Source organism: Apium graveolens, chromosome 6 (genome assembly GCF_009905375.1).
Source record: "Apium graveolens cultivar Ventura chromosome 6, ASM990537v1, whole genome shotgun sequence".
In the NCBI taxonomy this organism is placed as follows: domain Eukaryota; kingdom Viridiplantae; phylum Streptophyta; class Magnoliopsida; order Apiales; family Apiaceae; genus Apium; species Apium graveolens.
Genome location: NC_133652.1, coordinates 38,909,227 through 38,926,788, shown reverse-complemented (window position 1 = coordinate 38,926,788; position 17,562 = coordinate 38,909,227).

Below are 17,562 nucleotides of genomic sequence, written 5' to 3'. Positions count from 1 at the left end.
TCTTTTATCCAGACATTTTCAAACCTAAAATTTTTCTCCTTAGGTTCATACGTTTGTTTATTTAACTGTAGAAATAACGGCAGATGATCTGAAGTCGCTACCTCAATAACTTGGACTTCTACTTCTGGAAACAATTCTCGCCAATTCTGATTAGCTACTTCTCTATCCAGCCGTTCCTGAATCCAGTGGTGACTACCTCTTGACTTCTCCAAGGTAAATTTTCGCCCACAAAACTAAGATCCCTTAACTCACATAACTCCAAAGTCTCTGTAAAATCTGTTAAAAATAATATGGTTGTTTATTGCCTCCTCTTTTCTCATCCTCATAAATCATGTCGTTGAAATCCCCGATTACGCAAGATGGTAAATTTGATCTTTCCTTTAAACTTACTAACATCCCCCACAATTTTCGATGCTTATGTCTTTCAGAGCAGCCATAAAATCCTGTATATCGCCATCTTCCAACACATTCATTCTCCACTCAAAGTCAATATAATTTCTAGTGGTTTCGATCACTTTAAATCCTCCTTTGTTTTTCCATAATAGGGCAAGCCCCTCGCTATGCCTATGGTGTATGTGAACACTACAGGGGAGAGGGAAAGACTTTCAGATAATGTTAATTTCATAACAGCTTTACCGCAACTTAACAAATCTAAATTGCCTTTGTCAAAACTTTGTTTGACACTCCATCCACCCGGTCGAGATTGATTTAGAACTATTTATGTTACCTTAAAATATTACATTAGTAAATTTAAGAAATCATATTAAATCAATTATCTTTTTAAAATTATTGTATTGATGAACAGTAAGGATAACTGAAAATTATATAATATTAACTAAACAAAATTGTAATTACTCTCCAACAAGTCTACCTATTGAACAAATAAAAATTTCATTTATCTATATTATTATATAAAAGACGAAATATTAAAAAAATTTGTATGATGCCTGTATTTTGGTACTCGCTAATTTTACTGTATTACCCTTAAAATTAATAATTAAAATTAACAACCGGCCTATAAAATAACTAACCACTTGGACTTAAAAGTGTATCATACCCTTTCATTAAAAAAAGGAAATGTATTGTACCTCAATGGTTTCTAAAACACTTATAAACATAATTGGGTAACTAAAATAAAATTGTAATCTATACACCCTATTAATCCGTATTTTAAAAAATTATTATTATTAGTGACTACAATTTAAAAAATATATATTTATATTATACAATATTAAAAATGACCCGTTGAAAATTTTGTTGGTAGTGAACACTCTCAACAATATATTAATATTCACAATATAATTAATGGTCTGGCGCCAATTAACATAATATACACTATTCAAAAAGAAAAAAAATATTGAACCAATCTAAACAAAATTAGAATCAAAAGATAAATCGTCGATATGTATAATGGTTTCAGATGAAAGAAAATAATATAAACTATTAAAAAATATATATTATTGATCTAAAATACAAATAATAATAATAATAATAATAATAATAATAATACGTTGGATTTGCTGCATCATGCTAAAATAAAATAATAAAAAAAATGTCTACGTAGATAAAAAAAAATTACTATTGAACCGGGTTAAAATAAAACTGAAACCAAAATATAATCCATTGGTCGATATAATGACATCAGATTAAAGACAAAATAATATGTACTACTCATCTGAATTAAAACAAAATAATATTCAGTTCAAATTAAAATATAATTAAAAAGAAGCGAAATGTAATTATTTGAATTTGGTTCATATAACGGACTTATGTATTTCAGGCTTCTTATGTGTTTATAATAGCATAATATATATCTACACTATTATATTAAATACGAAACATTAAAAACTTGGTTGTTGATCCTTATTCACTCAATCCAGAGCCGTCAAATGAAACTGATGAGAATCGTTAGATATAATTTTAAAAATTATTATACAAAAAGTATAAAGTTCGATCCTACCAGCAATATATTAATATTATAATTTACAATATATAATGATAAAAATAATTGTGATGCATTGTAAAATTATTATACTAGAGTATAATATTCGAATCCCAACAACAATATATTAAAACTATATTTTACAATATACTAGTTTAAAACTCGTGCGATGCACGTACTACACAGATTTTTTTTAATATTATATAATTAAAAAAATAATAATTCAACCTTTAATTGTGTTCATTTAAAATTTTAAATGATATGATTTCATGATAATTATATAAGTAAACGTATATGTTCATAACTTTTTAGAACATTTAAACTTATTTAAAGTAATAACATTGGTAAGGGGGGAAATATTAGTATAATGAAATTATTATTTTGTTGAGGGTAAAAATATATTGTCTCAATTATGTTGGTACCTTAAAAAACTATTATTTTAGCATGGTGATTACTTAATCAATTAACTATAACTTTATATAAGATATTTGAAAAAGGCAATATTACTGATTGAACGATATGGTTTTATTGATAATTATAAGTGTATTTAAAAAAATATATTTTAAATAAAAATTTGATTTTTTATTTCACATGAATAATATACGAATTATACTTAGTCTAATATTAATTTGACTATCTCATATCAATGATTTACAATATTTAATTTTAGCCCGATGCACGATGCCCAATGTAATCAAACTAATTATTTTTAGTTTAATTTTAATTTTTTTTAAATTAGACTGAATAATTAGTATATATGTTTTTTTGTTGGTCGAATTGTATTTTTATTTTGTTTTTGTGTTAGACTGAATCAATTGTATAATGTATTTTTTATCCTGTACAAATAAAATATATTATTTTGTTTATTCAAGTTCTTGGTATAATTTTTTTCGGAGGATTGATAGTTTTATTATTTTATCTTAACCTGAGTCACATTATATACCAACCAAATCTTAAGAATTATATTTAGTTTGTTTAAATTTAATTTAGCCCGAAATAACAAATTACAATGATATAGAACTCAATATTAATTAAAATTTAAATTGGCAGAAGAAGTTGAATTTAATATAAATTATAGTGATATAGAGTTCGATGTAAAATATAATTGAAATTGGTAAAGTAATAGAGGAAGTTGAATTCAATATCAATTAGAATTAGAATTGATCTAACCCAATAATTAAAATTAGAACAATTAAATAAAGGTAATAGAGTAATTTGCAAGTACCGACCGATTGACTACCAAATTTTTAATGTTTCATCTATTATAATATAGTATAGATAGATAATGATAAAAAAAAACAACCGTGCGTCGCACGATTTATATATTAGTTTATTTCTAATTTGACAAACCTAAAATGTTATCGATAAGAAAAAATTACGCGTAATCAGTAAATTTTAATTGTTAATTAACAAACGATGTTGAACCAAAGTTATAAATGAGTTGAAAAGAAACAAGAAATTTCTTGTTTGTATTTGATCAGCTTCCATACAGAGATGCAGAATGATTTATACAACATCAATATGTATTTGGTCTAAATTGATAAAACAAATTATTGAGGTATAGGTCTGGTTCCAAAAAAATCCCGATTTTATCGACCTATTCTGAAAATTCTCTATAAGATATGTGACTGATCTGATTTCTATAATTTGATTAATCCGTACGTATCCTTCTAAATCAATATATTACACCATAATTATTTGAAATAAAATTGAATTTTAATGAAATTTAAATAACTATCGATTATGTAATATGACAAATATATAATAACAGGTAAATTACTAATAAAATAAGGGTTTTGAAATAAATATTATTAAAATATTAAAATACGTCCAAAAAAATTTTTCGATAAATTCTTCTGCTTAATTTACGATTCTTCGATTAATTTTAAATCGAAACTTTTACCTATCTCTTCCTATTGATGATATTTATTAGATCGGGTATACGATAAATGATGTTCGTTTTGAATAGCACTTTAATTATTACATTACTGCATTGTACTTCCTCCGTCCCTCCCAATTGTTATCGTTTTTTAGAGTGTCCGACACGCATTTTAAGATGACTATAAAGTATAGTTTTATAATTTTTTTTTAAAAAAATCGTTTTCTGAATAAAAATTTAAATATTCTATTTTTATTCAGAAAAAGAAGTTAAATTTTTATTCAAAAAAAAAAAGTTTTGAAAAAAATATAAAACTATACTTTATATTTATCATGAACATGGACCATACGTAACAGATATAAAATACAAAACTCTTACCCGTCAGTCCGTCACTACCAAACAAATAAAACATGACGTAATTATCCGAATTCATCGCTGACATTGCATGAATGCGACAAAACCATTTCCAGAAGCAATGCAAACTAAATTAATCTTAGAATATTTTTGGTATCAAAATTTAGGGGATGAGCCGGTAGTACCAAACGCGTGTCCTCAGGAAAAAAAAAGTAACGTAAAAATTCGTGCCAAGCGCCTGATGGCTTATGTTATATATTGAAATACTAGTCGACAAAGCAGTACCGCGCAGCCCTAATAAAGATCCCTAAAATATTTAATAGGAAGATTATAAAAGAAAAAGCATGAACTATAATAAAAAAAATTATTCATAATTATTGTTCATTTTGTGTCATGGTTTGTTGAGTCGATACATGTTTTAATATACATAACATTATAAAATAGTGTGAAATTACGCCTAGAGGGGGTGAATAGATGATTATGGCTAATTAGGATTACTTTTAAATTTTATCCGATAATAACTTACTGAGATTTTATCAACTGAACTATAATCTGACAATGATAGTAAGTTGTGATCATTAAATGCAATGCAGAAAATAATGTGCAGGAAAGTAAATAGAACACACAAGAATTTTAGCCAGGTTCGACCCCTAAGCCCCTATGGTCTATGTACTGGTCCCTTACCAACTTGGTAAGAGAATATATTATTGATCAATGAAGGTTACAACTACAAGATACAACAATATATCTCCCTTTATCCCAGCTGCTGATAAAGGTTTGCTGAAACCCTGTTTAAAAACCTGCTCTTTAAGTACTATATTACCCCGTAGTACAAACTCCTCTAACAAGTACCACTAAACCTTTGTTTCCCTTAGCCAACTTATCCAGCAACTAATCAATACAATTTGAACAATACAAATCAATGATAAAGATTACAACTCAAACTATAAACTCTCTCTAAGATAAAAACATGTGTATATAATTAGAGCTCGAGAGTATTTTAGAAACAATAAAGATCAGGAGTTGTATGTGTTCTTGCTTGCAAATTCGTCAGTCAAAAAAACTGCAAGAAATCACATATATATATAACCATACATTAACATTTGAAAACAGCCTCAACAAATTACAACGGCTAGAATCCAATTCTACCGTGTAAGATCGTTGGGATGGTTTTCCAACGTTCATGTGTACGTTAGATAGAAGAGAAACACAGAAGTCCAACGTTCAGAAAAAATCTCTTCTGTTTTGTAGAGGATAAAACGTTTTAATCAGAAGATAAAAGAAAGAGTTTGAAAGAGAAACAAACTCCTATTCTTTAGGAAATCAATTTGAATGATTAAAAACGTTTTATATAAGAGCTCTATATATATCATGCACGTATATTATATTAGAGAAGTCCTTACAACTGATATATATGAAGATCCTATAAAATCTCCATGAAATTCGACTTCCTTGTTGAATCTGGATTGTGCATCTTGGCTTGCTGTTATTCTGACATAGTTGATCATAGCTTGCTGAAATAGATTACTGTCTAATGATATCTTGATGTCATGATACTTAAACACCAATGACATTAAACTGTTATATCCTGCAAACATCCTCAAATAACAACATGATGGTTTGCTGTGTTGTGATCATCAAAACTAAGGAGTTACAATCTCCCCTTTTTTGATGATTACACACATTTAGGAGAATTATAAAACTCCCCCTAAATCTATGCATATCTCAAAATATAAATTAAAACTTAAGACATCACAATCAGCATAATAAACTTCAAAATGCAAAAACAACTTAACAGATTTCAAATACCAGTAACATCAGCATAAACAAGTCTTAAACTAAAACATTCATCAACAAGTTTTACCACACCAAATAAACAGATAAACATCAAATCAAGTACCAGATGCAACAAGTCTTAAAAAAACCACAGATACTTTGACAAAAACTAAATCAAGTTCAGAAACTAAGTTAAACTAAATCAAGTTCAGAAACTAAGTACTTAAAAGAAATTAAATTCTCCTAAGTTCTCCCCCTTATATCATCAAAATCATATTAGTCTTCATGAGCAGAATTGACACCTGCATCCTCTTTTGGTGAAAGAAACTTATCTTGCTTCTCCTGTTGTTCCAAATCTTCAGCAGCATCCACAAGATCATCCAAGCCGGTGCCTAAATCTGCATTTGACAAAAATCGGGATTCCAGGAATAATAGGACGAACATCCAAAGCATCTTCAGTGAATCGTTGTTGAAGATCAAGAGAATCAAACACCAAAGATTGCTTGAGTTTCTTTGAATCAGGGGTGTGAGAGACTTCTTCATCGCTCTCGTGACCCAAATCGACCACTGTAGTATCCATCTTCAAGGAATTACGCTTGCCCAGAATACCAGAATTTCTAGTAGCATGAACCATGTTGAGTGGAACTGAACTGGTGATCTTGATTGATCGAAGCGGTGGTAGATAGAGAAAGCTGAGTCGCGGTGTGAAATAAAACCCTAACCCGTGCTCTTTTAATGATATTTAGGGGAGAGTTTAGGATAAAAAATTAAAAACAAATTATACATATCCTAAAATCTAACACTTATCATTAAAACAGTTTAAATCTATCTAAAACACCACATTTAGCATTTTTATCATTTAACAATTAAATCAGCAAATCATGCAAATATTTAAACATAATTAAACAGATAATGACATATAAAACAAAATTAATCACAAAAATATTATTTAAATAACAAATCATAGTAAGCTAACATGAAAGATGATAGTAAGCCAACATTACCAAATTTCCAAATATAGCTTGCCATTATACATTGCACATGCCAAGTTCCCTTCGAATGGTAGAAAATCTTGCTTCGCCAAGGGGTTTTGTAAAGATATCTGCCAATTGATATTCAGTAGGTACAAAAACTAATTCAATCTTACCTTTGGTAGCATTATCTCTCAAGAAATGATGACGAACATCAATATGCTTTGTTCTTGAGTGATTAACTGGATTCTTTGATATGTTGATGGTGCTAGTGTTGTCACAATAGATTGGAACTTTGCCACACTTGATTCCAAAATCTCTTAGAGTCTAAATCATCCATAAAATTTGAGAGCAACAGCTACCAGCTGCCAAATACTCACCTTCTGCTGTGGATAATGTAACTGAAGTTTGTTTCTTACTTTGCCAAGATACGAGACTTTGTCCTAAGTATGTACAAACACCACTTGTGCTCTTTCTATCAGTTTGACAACCTGCATAGTCAGCATCACTATACCCCACAAGATCAAATGTGCTTGTAATAGGATAAAATAACCCAAGATTAATAGTCCCACTTAAATATCGAAATATTCTTTTAACTGCATTTAAGTGTGATTCCTTAGGTTTAGCTTGAAAACGAGCACAAACACATACACTATACATAATATCTGGCCGAGAAGCAGTAAGATATAAAAGACTACCAATCATACCTCTATACTTCTTGATATCAACATTTTTACCTTTTTCATCTGATGTCAGCTTGTTGTTTTGATTTATTGGAGTAGATTTAGGCTTGACATTGTCAAAACCAAATCTGGTCAGCAAATTCTTGACATATTTTGATTGATGCACATAAATTCCATCTTTAGATTGTTTGATTTGGAGCCCCAAGAAATAATTGAGCTCACCCATCATGCTCATGTCAAATTCACTGCTCATACACTTAGAAAACCACTCACACAGAATCATTAGTTGATCCAAAGATTATATCATTTACATATATCTGGACAATCAAAATATCATTACCATTTTGCTTAGTAAATAAAGTAGGATCAATTTTACCTCGAATGAAGCCATTTTTGATCAAAAACTTACTAAGCCTCTTGTACCAAGCCCTTGGTGCTTGCTTTAAGCCATATAATGCCTTCTTGAGCTTGTAAACATAGTCCGGATGTTGTTCATGTTCAAAACCAGGGGGTTGCTTGACATAAACTTCATCTTCCAGAAATCCATTAAGAAAGGCACTTTTGACGTCCATTTGATGTAGCTTGATCTTCTTGTAGCATGCATAAGCAAGAAGCATCCTAATTAATTCCAATCTAGCGATTGGAGCATAAGTTTGATCAAAGTCAATGCCTTCTTGTTGGTTGTACCCTTGTGCCACGAGCCTTGCTTTATTTCGAGTAACAGTACCAAATTCATCCACTTTATTCTTGAAAATCCATTTTGTACCAATGATTGAAGCACCCTTTGGTGGCTTGACCAGTTCCCAAACATCACATCGTTCGAATTGATTGAGTCCTTCTTGCATAGCTGTGATCCAATTTTCATCTACAAGTGCTTCTTTGACTTTCTTGGGTTCCTCTTGAGCTAAAAATGCAGCATAAGCACAAAAAATTACAGTACCTTTTCTTGTCTTGAGACCATCAGAAATATCACCAATAACCTGTTCTGGAGGGTGATTCTTCACTGTTCGTGTAGCTTTTGGCAATGAATGCTTTGCAATATCTTCATGTGAGGTCTTCCTTATCTTAGATGGAGGAGCTAAGTCTTCACCATCATAGATTGGCATTTTATCCTTTGCTTTATTTCCTCTAGGACCATCAAGAGTCATCTTTGCCATTTTTACAATTGCATCATCAACTGGAGTAGAAGTTTCTGCTTGCTGATTTCCTGAGGCAGTTTCAATTTCAGCTTGTTGTTTTCCAGAATCAGTCTCTGTTTTAGCTTGCTGTTTTGGAGTAGCCTTCTCTGTTTCAGCTTGATGTTGTCCAGCTTGACCTGCATCATCTTCCTCGTATCTTGGAAGATCATTGTTAGGTTCTTGAAAAGTAACATCTATAGATTCTTCAACAATATGTTTAGACAAATTATAAACTCTATAGGTTTTACTATTCATAAAATAACCAAGAAAAATAGCTTCATAAGATTTAGCATCGAATTTACCATCATTACCAATTGTCTTGAGCACAAAACACTTTGAACCAAAGATTCTGAAGTAACTGATGTTGGGCCTCTTTTTCTTGAGAAATTCATATGGAGTCTTGTTTAAAATAGGTCTTACCAATACTCTATTCAGAACATGGCATGATGTGTTGACTGCTTCTGCCCAAAAACTTCTAGGTAACTTGCTTTCTTGCAATAATGTCCTTGCTGTCTCTTGCAGTGACCTATTCTTGCGTTCCACCACACCATTTTGTTGTGGAGTCCTTGGAGCCGAGAATTCATGTGATATTCCTCTTTCTTCACAATAAGTAACAAAGTCTTTTTGGAATTCACCACCTCGATCACTCCTTATTCCTACAAGCTTTGTATTGAGCTTATTCTCAAGAAATTTAATTAGTTTCTCAAACTCATTAAAAGCAGCATCTTTAGTTCTAAGAAACAATACCCATGAAAAACGAGAATAATCATCAACAATTACAAAACCATATTGCTTACCTCCTATACTTTTATAAGCTTTTGGACCAAATAAGTCTCAATGTAAAAGTTCTAAGGGTTTAAGAGTAGATACCATTTTCTTTATTTTGTGAGTACTTCTAATTTGCTTACCTAATTGGCATGCCGAACACACCTCAGTCTTAACATACTTGATTTTGGGTAAACCTCTGACTAGCTTCTTCTTTGAAAGCTTGTTAAGTAGGTCCATGTGAGCATGACCCAATCTTCTATGCCAAACATAAGGATCAGTGTCTAGTGCAGCAAGACAGCAAGCTGTTTTCTGCAACTCAAAGTCCAAAATATATATATTTCCTTCCCTTCTAGCAACTAGGGGGACTTTGTTAGTACCAATAGTAATAATACACTTATCAATACCAATGTTTACAGTGTGACCATCATCATATAACTGACTTATGCTAAGCAGATTATATTTAAGGCCTTTAACATATTGAACTTTATCAATTGAAATGTGTTTATTACCTATTTTACCTTTTCCAAGGATTTGAAGAGTTTTGCTATCGCCAATAGTCACTCTTCCACCCTTTTTCATCTGAAGACTCAAGAATTGTGCTTTGTCTCCACTCATATGTCTAGTACATCCGCTATCTAAAATCCATTGAGTTGGTTTGACTCGAGCGGCAAGATACATCTACAAAACAAATAAAATAACTCAACCTTTTGGTACCCAAAGTTTGTTGGGTCCGACATGGTTAGCAGATAAAACATATAAAACATGTAAATCAGATTTTTTTATCCATTTTTGGATAAATCTAGGTGATTTAATTCTGCCATCCTGATGACTGTAAGTTGTCTTTGTTCTGCCATTCTGACCATAGTAAGCTGTTTTCTGTTTGTTTCCTCCATGGTATGATGTTTGTCCATTCTGAACTCTGCAATGCTTTTCAAGATGCCCTTTCTTTCCACATCTGTTGCATATCTTCCAAGGCATAGCATAATCATACGGTATGCCATATTTTCCTTCATATCTTAGAGCTTTGTCCTTCTTGTTGGCATTCATTCCAAGTCCTTCTCTGACCAATGGAATATTTGTGTTATTCATCATTGATTTGAGACTCTCTTCTCCTTGAACAAAAGCTCTCATGCCCCTTTTCAGATCATCAACTTCCTTTGTGAGCAGATCAATCTTTACAGCTTGCTGACTTATGATTTCAGCTTGCTGAGATGGTTCTTCTGCTTGATTTGAAGGTGTTGCATCTATTGATTCTCTGAGTTTGAACAGCTTCAAACATTCATCCCTTGCTTCAATCTCCTTCTTTAACTCTGTGATCTCCATTAATTGAGTCTTGTTTCTTTTGAGGATAATTTTTTTGAAGTTTTCCACATGACTAACTTTAGCTTGAAGATCCTTGATTTCAGCCTCTTTGTCAGCTTGTGTAGGCACCTTCTTGTTAATCCAAGTATCCACCTTGCTCATCAAATCTTGAACCATAGTCTTGAGATAATTATTCTTCTCTTTTAGCTTGCTATTTTCAGCTTTAAGAGAATAATATTCTCCCATAGATACATTCTCACATTCCTGCATGGTTAGAGGTTCCAAAACAATATTTTCAGAAGATAAATTATATTTACAAGAGTTTACCTCACTCTGATCTTCTTCTGAATCACTTTCTAGGTAGCCATTTTCTGAATTTCCTCGAACAGAATCATCATCAAGTCCAACTAGGGAAAGATTGACCATGTCTCCACTTGAATCATCACTGGAAACTGAGTCATCATCACTCCAAGTCATTAGAGCTTTAGCTTTCTTCTTATCCTTGAAGACAGTTTGATGTTTTGACTTCAATTTGTAGCAGTCCCGCTTATAATGGCCTGGCTTTCCACATTCAAAGCATGTCTGATCTTTAGCATCCTTGTTGGGCTTCTTGTTGTTGGAAAATCTGCCTTTATCTCTTTTCAGCTTGTTCTTCTTCTCGATCATCTTTCTGATCTTCCTGGATATTAAAGCTAGTTCTTCGTCTGACTCATCTTCAGATTCCAGTAAGCTATCATTAGTGTGAAGAGCTAATTGCTTCATTTGAGCAACTGGAGCTTGCACAGAACTTGATTGGCTTTCCTTGATTTTGCTTTCAAATTGTTCCAATTCTGCAAAAACAGCCAATTGATCCATAGTATCTATAGTTGGAGAGGATTCTAGAGCTGTTACATTTGGTTCATAGATAAATGGCACAGCACTAAGTATCTTCATGTTGATTTTCTCTTGTGGGATATGTTTGCCAAGCTGCTTTAAGGCATTCAGATTTATCTGGAATCTTGCTTGACTTTATCGAATAGTTTCTCCATCTTGAAGCTTGAAATTTCCAAACTCATTCATTAGTTTGCTCAATTTCACCTTCCTTAAGCTCTTGGATCCTTCGTGATACAATTCCAGAGTATCCCATATCTCTTTAGCTGATTTGCATGAAGAGACTTTATCACATTCACTAGGACATAACCCATTCATGAGAGAATTCCTAGCCTTTCCATTAAAGTTGTATTTGATCAGTTCAGCCTCTGTGAGATCATCAACGTCTTTCACTTTGCCTTCTTTGTCCTTGAACTCAAAAGGATCCTTTTGAACAACTCTCAAAGCTAGTGGCTCCCTGGATAGATACACTTCCATGCGACCTTTCCACCAGTTATAATTTTATGTACCAAGCAAGAGAGGTGCTCGGTAATCTGAGGTTCCTTCAGGATATTTGTCAGCCATTTCGTTCGAAAACTATTCCTGTTACAGAAAGATTAGTACACCAAAGCTCGGATACCAACTGAAATTACACCTAGAGGGGGGTGAATAGGTGATTATGGCTAATTAGGATTACTTTTAAATTTTACCCGATAATAGCTTACTGAGATTTTATCAACTGAACTATAATCTGACAATGATAGTAAGCTGAGATGACTAAATGCAATGCAGAAAATAATGTGCAGGAAAGTAAATAGAACACACAAGAATTTTAGCCAGGTTCGACCCCTAAGCCCCTATGGTCTACATCCTGGTCCCTTACCAACTTGGTAAGAGAATATATTATTGATCAATGAAGGTTACAACTACAAGATACAACAATATATCTCCCTTTATCCCAGCTGCTGATAATGGCTTGCTAAAACCCTGTTTAAGAATCTGCTCTCTAAGTACTATACTACCCCGTAGTACAAACTCCTCTAGCAAGTACCAATAAACCCTTGTTTCCCTTAGCCAACTTATCCAGCAACTAATCAATACAATTTGAACAATACAAATCAATGATAAAGATTACAACTCAAACTATAAACTCTCTCTAAGATAAAAACACGTGTATATAATTAGAGCTCGAGAGTATTTTAGAAACAATAAAGATCAGGAGTTGTATGTATTCTTGCTTGCAAATTCGTCAGTCAAAAAAACTGCAAGAAATCACATATATATATATAACCATACATTAACATTTGAAAACAGCCTCAACAAATTACAACGGCTAGAATCCAATTCTACCGTGTAAGATCGTTGGGATGGTTTTCCAACGTTCATGTGTACGTTAGATAGAAGAGAAACACAGAAGTCCAACGTTCAGAAAAAATCTCTTCTATTTTGTAGAGGATAAAACGTTTTAATCAGAAGGTAGAAGAAAGAGTTTGAAAGAGAAACAAACTCCTATTCTTTAGGAAATCAATTTGAATGATTAAAAACGTTTTATAAAAGAGCTCTATATATATCATGCACGTATATTATATTAGAGAAGTCCTTACAACTGATATATATAAAGATCCTATAAAATCTCCATAAAATTCGACTTCCTTGTTGAATATGGACTGTGCATCTTGGCTTGCTGTTATTCTGACATAGTTGATCATAACTTGCTGAAATAGATTACTGTCTAATGATATTTTGTTGTCATGATACTTAAACACCAATGACATTAAGTTGTTATATCCATCAAACATTCTCAAATAACAACATGATGGATTGCTGTGTTGTGATCATCAAAACTAAGGAGTTACATAGTGTACATTTTTCTTCATGATACCAGTTTATATTACGTTTCATAAGTCGATAATAATCGTACTTATTATGAGGATTTGTTAGACCGACGTCTGTTGTAATAAAAAAATTAGATAAATTCTAATATAAACTAATATTATAATTTAGATAAAAATTGGTTTCCCGTCAAACATAATACCATTAAAAATCTATTATAATCTAGATAAAAATTAGTTTGAGCAGCCCTCCCGTCAAACACAATTCTAATGAAAAAATTATTGATATTTAGATAAAATTTAGTTTGTGCCGCCTTCCGGTTAAACACAATGCTAATGAAAAAATTATTAAAATTTAGATAAGATTTAGTTTGATCCGCCCACCAGTCAAACAAAATACTAATAAAAAATATTCTAATTAAGATAAAATTTAGTTTGAGCCGTCATTCCGTCAAATATAATACTAATAAAAAATTATTATAATTTAGACAAAAAATATTTAAATATTAAAAAAATAAACATATGAAAACATCTTGACACACGGTAAACATAAATTTCAATAAATCTAATTACAAATATGGTGGACCAATTTCACCAATAAAAATGATCTAAATTCATAAAAATTAGTATTTATTGTATGACCAAGAACACAAAAACCCTAAAAATAAGATGTCGGTAAGTGAGAAATTTTAGAAGATAAAGTTCTACTCAAAAATCATCATATAAGATATTCCTTATATAATCGTCAAAATAGCAGGATATATTATAGTTAAATTATTAAATTTTAGTAAATAATTGAATGCATAAAAAATATTAAATCACACCTCTCGGATAGGTAATGAGTATTATCCGCAAAAATTGTTCATAACGCTATAATGGTCTGTAATGGAACCTACGTCAAAAATAGTCTTAACTCAAAAGATGGATAATTGAACCTATAATAAAATAATTTACGGAGATAATTTGAAAAACATCATCTCACCATCTTGATGCATATACAGATGTTCAGAACAATAATTTTAAAAAATCTGAAAGAATAATAATTGATTGACAACAATAGTGAAGAAAATTCAACTCGAAGAAATCGTAGAATTATTTAAAAATAAATAAATTCATAACTTGTGCTATGCATAGTAAAAAGTTTAGATATGAACTTGACCACCCACATTGATCACCTCGAACGGAGTCCAGACGAAAAAGCAACCTCCTACAATGAAAATATTTGGTATTATGAATAGCCACCTGAATTTTAAACATTGCGCACAATAAACATTGATAAACAAAAAAATTAATGCAAAAACGAACGGAGTAAAAAGAGATGGAAAAACATGTTAGATGGTTTAAATATATATATAGGGTGCCTTTCTATAATATAAAACCAAATTCTACTTCTACATAAATTCAAATTTTATTTTTAAATACAAAATTTAAATTTTACTTCTATATAAATTCGAATTTTATTTTTCTAATAAAAAGGAATTTTACTTTTATGAATCAAAAAATAAAAACTCTAAAAAAATAAATAAATAATTTCCAGGCAATTCTGTAACTTTTTGGGATTTTCCTTTATATATATAAAAGAAAGATAAAGTAATTTATGAAATATGTTTGAACTTCAAATTTAAATAGGAAATTACGATTTAAGTTAGTTGAGAATTGGTAAAATTGGTTTAAATATATTTTAAATAAGATTGACTTCTAAATATTTAATATCTTACCTATTAATTCGATTAAACAAATTCTAAATACGATTTACTTCTAAATATTTATTATCTTCCCTATTAATTCGAATGTATATAATGTAATTTAATTTTATTGAATTAAAATAGAGGAGTTCTAGAAAAATAGATAAATATGATTCGAGCGATTGTAGAGCTCCGGGGGGTTTTCCTTTATATATATTAAGATTATTCTCGAATAAATTTGCACTTTTTTAATATTATAACTGATTAATTTAATTTAATTTTATATTCTTATAATAATTACGTAATAATAAATAATATATTTTATAAATTTGATTACTTCTCGTACATTTATATAAATAAAAATATGATGATATAAAATTTATCACTGAATCGTCTTACTTCTTTTTTTAATACATGTCGCTAAATTTTGATTAGATAATATAAGTGTTCAGAGTCTACTTTTTGTAGTAGAGTCCGATTCTCCTTTGCCCTTTAAATTTTGAGTTAGATACTTATTGTAAGTTATATAAGTCTAATTATTAACAAATCAAAATTATATTAATATAATAGAAACATTTGAAGTTTGTTTATAGAGATATGTATCGGGTCATTTCGGGGTCGGAAAATGATATCACCGCCCAGAAATCCTGAGAGGGAATTTTTTTTAAAATAACAAATTTTATATTTTTAATAAGTTTTTGTGATTAAAATAATTTACAAATTCGTAATATATAAAAATATTAATAATATCTCAATTTTTAACATCAAATTATTTTAAAATTGATTTATAATATAAATAAATGACAAGTTAAAAATTAAAAATATATCATATTACATCGTAAAACAGTTGATCAAGAAAAATACAGATTATTTTAAAAATATAACCAAATTTTAAATCATATTATATATACACATATAATCGGGGTTGGGGAGACAATGATCTTAATTTCTGCCCCGATCCCCAAAGTTTTTATAAACCTTTCCTTATTTCCCGCCCCCTGAGAATTTCTTGAATCCCCAACTTAAGCAGGGCGTGGATTGGATTGGGGTCTTGGAGGGGCAAGACTAATGCCCATCCTACTTGTTTGGTTGAGAATAAAAGATGAAGAATGAAAAAAAAGAATATTAATTACTAATTTGTCTCACTTATGAATTGTTAACATTCAGGTTGACCAAGTGGATCTTATATTTAAGGTCAGTGAAATAAATTGGAAAAATATTGGGTAATTAATTAGAGTGCAAGATATATTAAAACTAATGAAAAATGACATGGTGTCTTAAAATATAATAATAAATGAAGTATATTAGGAAAGGTATCATGATGAAAATTAAATTGGCCAATATGAGGGTGTAAATTATTGTCTAATTTAATTAAACTTTTAGTACTATTTTTTATTTATTTTAGAATTATACTTAATAATAAATAATGAAATGTACTATATTTAATAAATTATTTCTATTAGATGAAATTTTAACATTTTATTTTTCTGAGTCAATGTCCGATTAATTCAAATCATTTTTCAAACACTCGATGCCAAGATAGCGATCGAATACATACTTGAACTTATTCACGAACTGATTTTTCATTGGTTGAATAAAACCTACTTTTAAGTCTAGCTCGGGTCAAACTTGGTCCAAATTGAATTAAAAATTAAAAAGTCTAAAAATAAATAAATGGTAAAATAATATTGAACAAATATATTTATTTAATTATTTAAAAGTATTACAAAATTTATTCATTCACCTCACTATGTAATCTATTCATGCCCAATTTCATTAAAAATTAAAGATTTTCATCTTCGAAATGTCTTATAATAAATATTTTTACCATTATCTATGAGATGTATACAATAACTAGAATTTTTTGTCCGACGCGCTTGGGCTTTGTAAATTAAAACTTTATCTTATTATTTAAATTTATTTGTTAATATAATTTTTGATTTTCTTTACTTTTTTATATGAGTAACAAATTATTTTAATAATATATTGAAAACTAATTTTTATTGACGTATATTAATAATGTATCTCTATTAACTTAAATTCTCTATTGACTAATTTTATTAATTATCAAATTTTGGTCAAAGTGGCACAGTTTAACACTAATTTACATTATTAATTTACTTCAGTTAGAAAAAATCTCAAATGATCAACTAAATTTCCTTTATTTCACTTGAATTTTCATATCTCAAAACCACGAAGATTCAATATTTTATTTTCTTTGAGTGTATCTAAAAATTTAGCAGTTTATTAAAATATATTCATAATTGATATTCTCTTAAAAAAGAATATGAAATTTATATCTTCTCCAAATTATGTTTTTAAAAGTATTCATAGATAAAAACA